The 12,515-nt window shown below is 38.3% G+C and overlaps 1 long non-coding RNA gene and 1 pseudogene across 1 annotated transcript in view; one reads left to right on the top strand and one right to left on the bottom strand.

Moving 5' to 3' along the window:
* The window catches only part of LOC140497193 (uncharacterized), a 70,651-nt gene that overhangs the window by 31,899 nt on the left and 26,237 nt on the right, over positions 1–12,515 (top strand). The window contains exons 2-3 of the long non-coding RNA XR_011964565.1: positions 3,297–3,354; positions 4,538–4,620. This is a non-coding gene — a long non-coding RNA (uncharacterized lncRNA). The remainder of the gene's footprint in view (positions 1–3,296; positions 3,355–4,537; positions 4,621–12,515) is intronic.
* LOC140531705 (protein S100-A10 pseudogene) lies at positions 1,470–1,829 on the bottom strand (annotated as a pseudogene).

Here is a 12,515-nt window from a genome sequence, read left to right as displayed (position 1 = left end):
AGCCTACTCTGGTTATGCGGTCAATCAAAATAGGCTACATCTACCTACAGGTAGAGGATGTAGAATACCTTCATTTTAGGAGATCTGGTCATGCCTAGGCAAATTAGACAATCTTGTTATGTATGTGTTATTTTATTTTTTCAATCAGCAAAAATCCACCTTCTTACCCAACCGTAATCTCCCCTCTCCATTGTGAACTAAGGAAAAACAAAACCGTTGTTATAAATAACTATAGTCAAAGAAAGCAAATTTCACATTGGCCATGTCCAAAAAATATATGTTTTATTGTATGCTCTTAGTCCCTCACCTTTCTATTAGGAAGTGGGTAGCATGTTTCATCATTAGTTCTTTGGAAACATAGTTGGTCATTACTCTGATCAGAGTTCCTAAGTCTTTTAAAGTTGTCATTATCATATTTTTGTCTTTGTATATGTATTCATTTCACTTTATATCAGTTTATACAAGTTTTTCCCAGGTCCACCTCTTTTATCATTTCATTCCATCTCATTTATATACCATAACTTATTTAGCCATTCCTCAATTAATGGGCACTCTTTCAGATCCCCATACTTTGCTACCTCAAAAAGAGCTATAAATATTTTTGTATATCAGAGTTTGTTTTGCTTAGGGCTAACCCCTTCCTTAATCTATTCTTTTTCTAATTTCCACTTCTCCCTTCTCCCATTTCCCTCCTATTGAGTAAAATGTGTTTCTGCACCCAACTGTGCATGTATATTCCCTTTTTTAACCAGTTCAGATGAGAGTGAGTTTCAAGTGTCAGTTGCTCTCTTCCACCCCACCATTTGCATAAATGTCTACTTGTGCACCCTGATTATGTGAGATAATTTCCCCTTTCTTTTCCTTTCCCCTCTAGTGATTTCCTCTTTTCCTTTCTTTCCATTCTTGTAAGATTACCAAGACATAAAAGAACCACCTCAGGGCTTCTGTCTATGACCTCTATGACCCTCTGATGATGATAGGGCTAATAGGGATCATGTTTCACCTCCTCATATTAGAATGTAAGCAATTGTTTAATCTTTTATCATTATTCATCTCTGTTTATCTTTTTTATGTTCTCTTAACTTCTGTGGTTTGCACTTCAAAATTTCTATGCAATTCTGGTCTTTTCATCAGAAATGCTTGGAAGTCCTCTATTATTGTGTGTGTGTGTGTGTGTGTGTGTGTGTGTGTGTGTGTGTGTGTGTTTAAGGATGGTTTTTTTTTTCTTTTTTATTGTGGGGTAGAGGGTGCTCATAATATAAAAAAATCAAAAGCTTATCTGACATATATTTGTATTTTCTTTCCCTAGCTGTCAAACTGTAAGCCCGGAATTCATTTGTATATTCTATGGGCCTGGGTCTGCTCATGCAACTGCCTCATCCTGGGGGTAGCTATAAGGGGATATCTAGAAAGTGATCACTCAGTATACTGCAATGGATCAGGATTGGGAGAAATTCCTTGACTGGGGTTCATTTTTCCCCCTTCTGCTTCATGTGTACAACAAAATAGTCATTGCATGTGATGATCAGCCTGGCAATGAGTGAAAAGAAACTCTGGAAGTCCACTTTTCTGTCTTGCCACTGGTCCAGATCTTTCATAATCTTGTCTACAGCTAAAGGGTTTTTCTGGTTTTCCAAGAATCTGGGGAACTCTTTTTTCCATGAGAACTCTTAGATCTTCTTTTGTTAAGTAGCCTTCATCTCCAGCAAACTTATGAGAGGTAAACATCATAGTTTCCATGGCATTTCCATTTGAGAGGGCATCTTAGTGGTGAGTTCTGAAACTTTGCCTAAGCAAGAAGCAGCAGCTGAGTAGGAATGACATGAGAAGACTGCTCTATTATTTTTGTATTGTTTGTACATATTATTGTGTGCTATAAAATAGTATTACATTGAAAGTCCTTTTTTTTCCTGTGATTATACTCAGTTTTGCCTTCTGGAATATGGTGTTCCAAGGTCTTCACTCCTTTATAATGGTAACTGTTAAATTACGTATGACCTTGACTGTGACGACTTGAGAATTTAATTTCTGCTTTCAGTATTTTTAGTTTGACTTGGATGCTCTGAATTTTGTCTGTAATGTTCCTTTTCATTTGAGAGTCTTTTAGGAGATGACTAGTAGATTATTTCTGCCTTGCACTCTGATTCTAAGAAATCTGGGCAGCTTCATATTTCTTGAAATATGATGTATAAGTTCTTGTTTTGGCCATGGTGTTCAGGAATCTGATGATTCCTAAATTTTTTTCTCCTCAGTCTGTTTTCCAAGTCAGTCATTTTTGCTATGGGATACTGTTTATTTTCTTCTATTTTTTCAGTCTTTTGATTTTGTTTTAATATTTCTTGTTGTCTGGGTCAGCTAGGTGGTGCAGTGAGTAGAAAACCGGCGGGGGAATCAGGAGGACCTGAGTTCAAATCCAGCCTCAGACACTTGACACACTTACTAGCTCTGTGACCTTTGGCAAGTCACTTAATCTCAATTGCCTTACCTTCCCCCCTCCAAAAAAAAATATTTCTCGTTGTCTCATGGAGTCACTGGCATGTATTTGGTTCATTCTAATTTTCAAAGTATTTATTGCTTGGACAAGATTTTGTGCCTCTTGTGCCAAGATATTAATTCCCTTTCCAATTCTTTCTTCCTTATCTCTCATTTCTTTTCCAAATTTTTTTCTCTAGCACTTTCATTTCAATGACAAAAATACTTATAAAGTCTTTTTTATAGTCTTATTTCATCTCTTCCAGGAATTCTAGTTGAATCTGTGCCCTCACTGTGTTTTCCTTTGAGAATATGCTTGTAATGTTTTGGAGTCATTCTCTTCTGGGTTTATGTGAGATCCTTTTTTTGTTTCATCATTCCCAGACTACTTCTTGCCTTCAGACTTAATGGTAGGACCAGGCTTTTTGTCCATTCAGAAAAAAGGTCTGATTAGGTCCTGTTGCTGATTTCTTGGGGTATCAAGTGTTGTGTGATTCCAGAATCTTAATGACAGCTCAGACTAAGGAACTGCAATCACTTCCAAAATGTGATTGTTGTGCCGCACTGCTGACCCCTTCCCTAGTCTGAATTCTACCAGTTCCTCACCCAAGTTTGGTACTGAGCAATATTAGACTGCTGTTGGACTCAGTCATGGTCAGCCATCTAGGAAGCTCTCGGTTCAAAGTAACAGAACTTTAGGCTTCCCTTTGGTCTGGGATTCCTTCCTTTATAGGTTTCAGACTGGGATACCCCTCTCTCCTGTTGGGATCTGAGGCACTATGGCTTGATTCTGAACTTGGTCCTTTCTTTGTATACCCCCTAAGGCCTGATACTGCTGGGGACAGGTCATGGAATGGACATAACCTCTTCAGTCTGGCACTGGTGAGTGGGCAACAAAGTTGCCAGTTTGCATATGTCCTTGTCATAATACTCCAGTATGAGTCTAGGTGTGCGCTGATATGGATCTGGGACTTCTTCCTGCCCTAGTTCACAGGCTCTCCCTGTGTCCTGGTACACTCCAAGAGAAGTGTGTTTCATGTTCTTCACTAGGCTCCATCCCCAATGTCTGTAGCCTTGTCTGTTTCCCTATGCCAATCTGGGCTGGAAAATGACTCATGAGACTTTATCGTGGTTTTTCCCATTAATATTCTATCTGGTATATTTTCTGGGTCTGTTTGGAAGAGTTTGGGATAGGGGTGGGTAGGAAGAACTTACTTCCTACTATACTTCCCTCTTGGCTCTCTGTCCTTATATTTCTTGTTTAGGGTCATATCTTTTAGATGAAAAAAATCTACATGTGAAAAATGAGCATGGGTAATACAAGGGTCCTTGAGTGCTGTCTAAGACTCCTGGCCCAGAAAGGAAGATATACTTTTCTGGGAGTGAAGGGGAAGCTATGGCCTAAACTCCTAGAAGTTCCGCTGCATAAGCTGACCTTTGGGGAATTTTCCCAGTCTGCTTTAGCTATCTTAGCCATCAACCCCATAGAGAGGAGGAGAGGTAAAAGATAGGGAGTCAATTGGCAAGAAAACTTGGCCCTATGTATTTGATTCATTTAAAAACATCATTCTGAGAAGAGTTCCATAAGGCTTCACCAGATTGTCAATGACACCATGACACCAAAAAGGTTAAGAACCTTGATCTAGTCTAATCCCTCTCTTTCTGCAGATGAGGAACCTGAAACCCTGAGAGTCTTGTCCAGGGTCACACAAGTAGTACGTAATTCCAAATCCATCATCTTCCTACTATACTACATTACCATTGTGTTCATGTTTTAATTGCTATTTATCCTTAACTCATTTAAAAAAAGACTAAGATATGCCCTAAGATACACATATTGCACTGAACCACAGCCACACTTTGGAAATGATAGTTGTAAAAAATCAGCTATGTAAGCAATTCCATTTCTCTAGAGAAGCAAAATAAACCATCTGATTCCTTAGCTCTCTAGAGTTTCTTTAGACTAGGCATTGTCCTAGATATAAACTTGGCACAGACATCAGAATCATCTTTCAAGTTTGGATTATAAAACATTCACTGTAGCATGCTTTTTTCTTCCTTTCAGATTCTTTGTGTTACGGTCAGATTTTTGGAATTTTTAAGGAATACCCAAGAGTGAAATGGGAAAGGGACAAAGGAATGGAACAGGTAAACTTGTAACAGGAATTTGGACCTTTATCATTATTTCAGGTCTTAATTGCTATTTCTCTTTAATTAACTCACTTAAGTCACCCTTGGCAGCACCTCCAGCCTATCCGTAAGATGAGACTCAAGACTCTCACATTTCTGGTTCATGAAAAAAACAGCCACTCACAGCATTTTCTTTCTTTGCTCCTCTAGCATTTCATAAGCACCAATGCCCACTGTGACTTTCTTTCCATAGAATGTTTCTCCCTTTGTCAGGCTATTGGAATAAACAACAGGTTTTGATCCAATATAAAATGCTGCAAACACTGGTTATAATTGGAGAGTGCCCAAGAAGTCTTTTAACTCACAATTGTCTTACAAAGTCTCCCCACGAGGTTTGGTTCTTAAGTGGCTGGATAGGGAAGATAGATTTATGAATCAGAGCTTGGAAGCCAAGGAGGCAGAGGTATAAAAGTTAAGTGGTTTATTTTAAGGGTCTTTGGTGGATCCATCTTAGAGGAAAGATCAGAATGATGATTCATACTCTGGTCTTTAATGTCTATTGCTCCAGACCTGAGGTGTCAAACATGTTCCCCACAGCACTCCAGAGTGTGGCCCAAGCCAGATTAAAACGTAGTTTCTAACTGATTTTAGTGTGTTGATGCATTAATAAAAAAAAAAGAAATATACAAACATGTGCTTTTCTAAGTCAATATGCAGCCTTCATGGATTTTATATACAGCTTAGTGGCTCCGTTCCTATTTGAATTCAACATAACTGTAGCAAACTAATTGCCACTGGTGGCAATATATGAAGTACAGCAAAAACAGGCATGAATCTGAAATGGGAGGGTCATGGTTCAAATCCCAGATTTACTACTTGTTACCTCTATAACTATGGGCAAGTTACCTCTCTGAGACTCAATTGCCTTACCTGTAAAATAGGGATTTGGACTATGAGGGATAATAAAGGGTCTCAAAGGGCCCTTACTTCTAGTCTACTTATAGTGCCATACAGTACAAGGAAGGAAACAATTACTTATTAAGCACATACTACATGCCAAGCACTTCACAAATATTGTCTTATTTAATCCTCAGAACAGTCCCAGGATATAGGGGCTAAATATCTTCCATTTTTTCAGTGGAGGAAACTGAGGAAGACAGCAGTTAAGTGACTTACCCAGGATTACACAACCAGTAAAAGTCTGATGCTTTATTTGAACTCGTCTTTCTGACTCCAGGCCCAGAGTTCTATCTACTGAGGCATCTAGTTGTCCCGTCTTTGTTAGAAGGGATGGCTTTATGGGTAGGGAAGGGAAGGGAAAGGAAGAAGGATTTATGCAGAAAGAGTCCTGACTTTGGTACCAAAAAACTGGCTCCAAATCTAATCCAGTTCTTTCTACTTGCTGAATGAACTTAAGTAAGTCACTTTCCTTCTCTGAGCCTTAGTTTCCTCTTTTGTAAAATTGAATATATTAAACTCTGTGACATCCAAATAGCTATTAAACTAAGATTTTTAAAATAGTATAAACCAAGGTACAAAAGACTGACAGCACAAATACTACAAGAAGATGACTCATTTCTTTCATAGGCGTGGTTGCTGAAAGGGACTAGGGGTCCCAAGGAAGATGTACTTTTATTTTAGGATATTATGGATTCTCACTGAGGTAAGGAAAGGTGGTTAGAGTTAGGGCTAAGCTTTTCAAAGTCTATACTAGCAGAACATAAACGTGGTCAAGCCTCACTCTGGCCTAAGGGACAGAGTGCTAAACTTGGAGTTAGGAAGACTTGGGTTTAAATCTAGATTCGGTGAGAGAATGTAGCATCTTGCAAAGCATAAACACTAGCCTAGGTAAGCAGGGAAGAACTCATGCTTAAAAAAGAATCAGGCAATGGTTTCCTTTCTTCCTTCCTGCCCATATTGATAAAGTCTTGAGGACCACAGACAACTTAAGAGGAAATCTGTAAATTGTTTATAAAAAATATTTTGATAACTGTATTTTAATGTGATTGGTTTTCTTTGTATTCTGATGCATTTTATTTTATGCATTTAAAATCATGATTCTGAGGAGTCTACAGTCTTCACTAGTCTGACAAAGGGGTCCAGGCTACCAAAACAAGGTTAAGAATTCTTGTCCTAGGTGAAAAATTTGAATCTCCATAACCATTCCTTAGATTTTTCTCTCTCTGGGGGGTCACTAATTAAATTGTTGAGCATTCCTTAATAAGCTCCAGGATAAGAGGTCAGAAATTGTGCTTCCTTTCCTTTGCAGAGATGAGAAATGGAATAGATTGAGATTCTATGGATGGGGAATGTTGCACATGCCATCAGATATGGTTGATATATATGTTGACTTTTTTCCCCTGAAATTCCTCTTTCTCTATTTTGTTGTTGTTATAAGGGACAGATTTATGAATGAGGAGGGAGGGAGGATTTATGTGGAAATAAAGATGGTGTAAAAATATCAGTAAAAAATGAGATTTTTTTCTAAAACTGGAGAGGAAGTATTTCATTAAAGTAGAGCTATCATCTAAATTAGGCTTTGAAGCTAGAGTACTCAAGGTGTGAATGAAATAGATGACAGGTGTACTCAGTGACCAGTGTCTTGCATTAGGACCCAAGAAAACTTTGAAATGTATAAACTCCAGTAATATGACTGTCTCATCCCTGTATTCAGATACCACTGGATACACACTGTAATTATCGTTAAACACATTTGGTGTCAGCATGACCCAGTAACACTATCTTATCACCTTGAGGTTCTTCCTAATTGCCTAAGATTTTTTTTGGCTGCTGTCAGCACTGTTGGATAGCATGAACCTCAAATGTCTGAATTATTCATGGTTTTCATCTATTCTAACAAGAAGCCTGCCCAAAAGGCTAAATGATTAAGCACCTAGATTCTATCTCTGAGAATACTGAGAAAAAGCAGTCAGAATACATTCTCTTGCTGGTATTTTCGGGAACATGGTCAACTTTTATCCACTGTGGGTTTCGCCATATTTGCTTCTAAAATGATAGCTCGTCTTATAAAATTATGTCAACAAATAACAATAAAAATGGTAATAAAGCTAATTTACAAATGAATATGACAACAATCATTAACTTTAACCCAAAGCTTCTACCTTTTACACTTTTTGTTTCAGTTTTATAGATGTTCTGTTTTTACATGGTAAATATTTATGGATTACTCCAACTTCATGAGAGGTTGCTTATAACAAAACAAAACAGTTAAGCAAAATTAATAAAACTTTGCCTGAACATTCATGTCTGTAGCACCACCCCCAACTATTTTTCACATAAACATAAATCTATTTACTTTCTGTCCCACACTGATAAAAGATAAAAGAAAAAAATGAAATTTCTTTTAATAAGTATATAAGCAAACACTATTTTTTTTAAAAAACAAGATCAACAGCTTCATTGAAACAATTTTACCAAGGACATAATGTTTTCTTAGGCTGAGTTAATTTTTCTGTACCATCCAATTCAATTTATTTTGGTTTGGTTCAATTTAATTTAATTCAACAAACCCTTATGAGGTAGATACTATATCTTGTGCTATGTCAGGCCCTAAACATGCAGAGACAAAAAGCCGCATCAGAATAATAATTAACAATAAGGTTTGCAAAATGCGTAATAGATTATCTAACTTGATCCTCACAGCAACCCTATGAGATAAGTACTATTGTCACCCCCATTTGGAAACTGAGAGTTTAAGTGACTTGCTGAAGATCTTTCAGCTAGTATCTGAGGTAGGATTTGAACCAGGTCTCCAAGTCTGGTAGGCTATCCACTATGTATCTCCTCTTGTGGGTTCTGTACTCTTACAGACTAACGGAACAAAGAATTGTTGTTATCCAATTGTGTCCAATTCTTTGTGACCCCATTTGGAGTTTTCTTGGAAAAGATACTGGAGTGGTTTGCCATTTCTTTCTCTAGCTCATTTGACAGATGAGGAAACTGAGGCAAACAGGGTTGAGTGGCTGGTCTGAAGTCAAACAGCTAGTAAGTATCTGAGGTCGGCTTTGAACCCAAGTCTTCCTGACTCCAAGCCTGGTGCTCTCTCTACCTAGCTGCCCCTGAACAAAGAGGGATAAGTATAAAAGCAGCTCTAGTATAAGACAGAATGTAATAACTGATTAGGAGAGGTCAGACAGAGATGAGATATTGGGGAGAGAGAGACTACTGCCAAATAAGAGGCTCTGGAAAGGCTTAATGGAGGACTTGCTACTGGTGTTGGGTTTTAGAGAAAGATAGAACTTTTGATGGGTGTGGGATGCAGTGGAAAAAACCCTGCCATTGGAATCCAGAATCTGGGTTCTACTCTCACTTTTGTTCTTTGCCTAGGATAAGTTACTTAAACTGTCTGGATCTTAGACTTCTCATCTCTAAACTGAGGAGGTCACACTAGATGATGCCTAAGGTTGCTTCCAACTATGAAACATGGAGTGTTCCAAGCATGTTGGATGAACTCAAACGCATACAGTATTGTAGATATAGAACTGGAAGAGACCACGGAGGTCACCACTTCTAATCTCTTCACTTTACCAATGAAGAAACTGAGACCCAGAGAAGCAAAGAGATTTGCCCAAGGTCACACAGGTAACAGGTAGCAGGACTAGGGATCAAACAAACCCAGGTCTTCTGAAACCAGGTTAAGCATTCTTTCTACTTTGTTGCCTCTGTGTGCTAGGATGAGATCTAGAAGTGGCCTGTAGTCCAGAGTGGCTAGAATTGTGTTCATCCTTCATTGCTGAAGAAGCCCATGCCATCAGAGAAATGATGACATGACTTGCACTTGACTTGTTTTGAGTGAGGGAGGGCTGTGCAGGTCACCAACCTCACTTCTCCAGAGCCATCTGAATCCAATGACCTGATATTCATCAGGATGACTGGAGATGACCCAGGATGCACTGGGAGACCTTGAATGGGAGGAAAAGTCAGCTATAAGGCTGGACATGTAGTTTGGAACCAAACTGTAGAGGTCCTCAAATGCAAAGCTAAGAAGTTTTGACTTATCTATTTTAAGTAATGGGGAGTCACTGAATGTCCATGAACAACATGGCTGGATCTGACTGGCACATTAGGAATAGCTCCTTGGTAACGGTGTGAAGGACAGATTGGAGCGAAAGAAATACTGGTGGCAAAGTGATCAATGAGGAAGATATGATAACATTCAAGGTAAGGGGTAATAGAAGAATGTGAGCAGAGGAAAGGGAATGGATATAAGCAAAAATTTGGAAATAGAGCTGGCAGGATAGAGCTGCTAGGTAGCCCAGTGGACAGAATACTGGGCCTGAAGTCAAGAACGGCGTTCTAATGGGACCTTAGATATTTACTAGCTGTGTGACCCTGGGCATGTCACTTAACCCTAATTGCCTCAGTTTACTCATCTATAAAATGAGCTGGAGAAGGAAAGTTCAAACCACTCCAGGGTCTTTGCCAAGGAAACAGTAAATTGGGTCACAAAGAGTCAGACACAACTGAAAATGGCTGATCAACAACAAAGAACTGGCGGGGTTGGCCACTTAATTAATGTGTGATTGGAGAAGAGACTGAATGAGTCAAGGATTGACTTGGAGGTTGGGGGACTGGATAAATAGTGGTGAGGTTGATGTCAGATATGGAGCAGTTAAGAGCTTCAGGCAGGTAGAGTTTGAGGCAGAAGCAGGACATCTATTAGTACTTGGAAATGTGTCATGGGAGAGATATAGTAGGGGGAGGTATAAATATGGAAGTCACCTGAGCTAGCCACTTAACCTCTGTCTGCCTCAGTTTCCTCATCTGTGAGATGGGGATAATAATAGCCTCTATCTTCCAGGGTTGTTATGAGGATCAAATGAGATAATAAATGTAAAACCTTAGGACGGTGCCTGGCACATAGAAGACACTATTTAAATATTAACTATTCCTTTTATTCTTATAATGTACTAGAAATGAAAAAATTATTTAAAGTTGGAGTTGATGAGAAGCACAAATGGTGGAGAAAGCCTGATTCAAGGGAAAGGACTCAAAAGTGTAAAAACAGTATGTGTGAAATTCACAGATTCACAGAACCCAACAGTTAGAAGCTTTGTCAAATATCAAATGTCATTTATTCCAACCTGTACCAGAGCAAATATTTCTTCTCCACTGACAGGCATCCCTGACAGGCAAAGCTTTTACTAAGAATTTTTTTAAATTTTTAAATAATTTTATCCTCAATTACATGTAAAGACAATTTTTAACATTCATTTTTTAAAAATTTTGAGTTCTAAGTTTTCTTCCCTCCTCTCTCACCTCCCCCCTGTCTGAGAAAGTAAGCAATTTGATACAGGTTATATATGTTTTGCTAAGAATTTTTGCGCTGGCCAAGGGGCAAGAAAAACTTCCTCTTATCTGGGTAAGAGAAAGACGCTGGGACACTGGCCTCTTCGTTAAAGTGAGTAATATGAAAGAAACCTTGAAAATCAACTGACATAAGCTCCTGTAGGGCTTTATTTTTTTAAATAAAATTTTATTAGTATCTTTTTTTTGTCTGTCCTTTGTAACTGGCTAAGACCCTTCACCATAGTAGTGGGTGCTAAAGAATATTCTTCAGCCAAAGTGTTCTCACTCGTACCATGTATGGAGGAAAGGGTAGAGGAAAGGAATGTATCATCCTGAGTTATGTACAATCTCCTCACTCTCTCCGTATAACCTTGACACTTGTCTTTTCCCTTCCTGTGTATGGGGAATAGGAGCATAGGAGGTGAGCCAGTGTGACAACAGTATAGAGTATGTAAAAGGAATAATGGATGGTCATCCTGGAAAAAAGGCTAGAGAGAGATGATGAAGTGCTAGTTAGGGGTTGAACGACTAACTGTATAGCTATCGTGTACAGGTAGGTGTGTGTGTGTATGTATATGTATGAGTGAATGAATGAAAAAGTATTGATTAAGCACTTTCTATGTGCCAAATACTGTGCTGAATGCTAGGAATACAAACAGACACAGAGAGGCCCTCTCTGCTCTCAAGGAGCTCACACCCTAATTCTGACACATAAAAATAAGTTCACTGGCAGATCAGATGGAAAGATCCAGAAGTCCTAAAGGATTCAGTGGCAAGTTGGATGACAAGGCCCAGGGATTCTTAGATTACATCAATATGTCATGCTGCAGTATCGGGAGTCACACCCAGTTCATTCCCAATTAGTATTTTTATGCTGTTGATATAAAGTCAACTCCAATAAAAATGGATTGAGGAAGAGGGGAAGTGGGTATGTACGTGCGTGTGCGTGCGTGTGTGTGTGTGTGTGTGTGTGTGTGTAGTATGATTTTTTATGCGTATGTGGTGCTTTTTTCCTACCTAGATATGCAAAGAGGCTTTAAAATTGATCACTTATTGATCCCCCAAAAGATCTTTCTTTCTTATAATTAATTTATTTTTAGTTTTCAACATTCATTTCCATAAGATTTTGAATTTTAAATTTTCTCCCTCTCCTTCCTTCTCCCCTCCCCAAGACGGCCTACAATCTGAGAGAGGCTCTATTTACACATTCATATTAAACATATTTTCACATTAGTCATGATGTAAAGAAGAAGTAGAATCAATGGGAGGAACCATAAAAAAGAAGAAACAAAACAAAACAACAAAAGAAAAGGGAAGCAAATAGTACGTTTCCATCTGCATTCAGACTTTAAAGTTCTTTCTCTGAATGTAGATAGTATTTTCCATTGTGAGTCTTGGAGTTGCCAAAAGATCTTTTGATGTTAGTACTTTACCTTTGGAATAGTATTTTGACACTTTAAGTTAATTTTTCTATTCTAAGATGAGTTTTCAGGTTTTTTTATTCCAACAGCAACCAAAAGAGAACCCTGAGGTTGAAACTAATAATCATCTATTTAAAAACATTCATAATTTTCATTTATAATCTATGTTTTCCAAGTGTGAGA

This window comes from Notamacropus eugenii, chromosome 3, assembly GCF_028372415.1.
Source record: "Notamacropus eugenii isolate mMacEug1 chromosome 3, mMacEug1.pri_v2, whole genome shotgun sequence".
In the NCBI taxonomy this organism is placed as follows: Eukaryota; Metazoa; Chordata; class Mammalia; order Diprotodontia; family Macropodidae; genus Notamacropus; species Notamacropus eugenii.
Note: the sequence above shows the minus strand (reverse complement) of the source record. Positions and strands in the feature narration are given on the sequence as shown.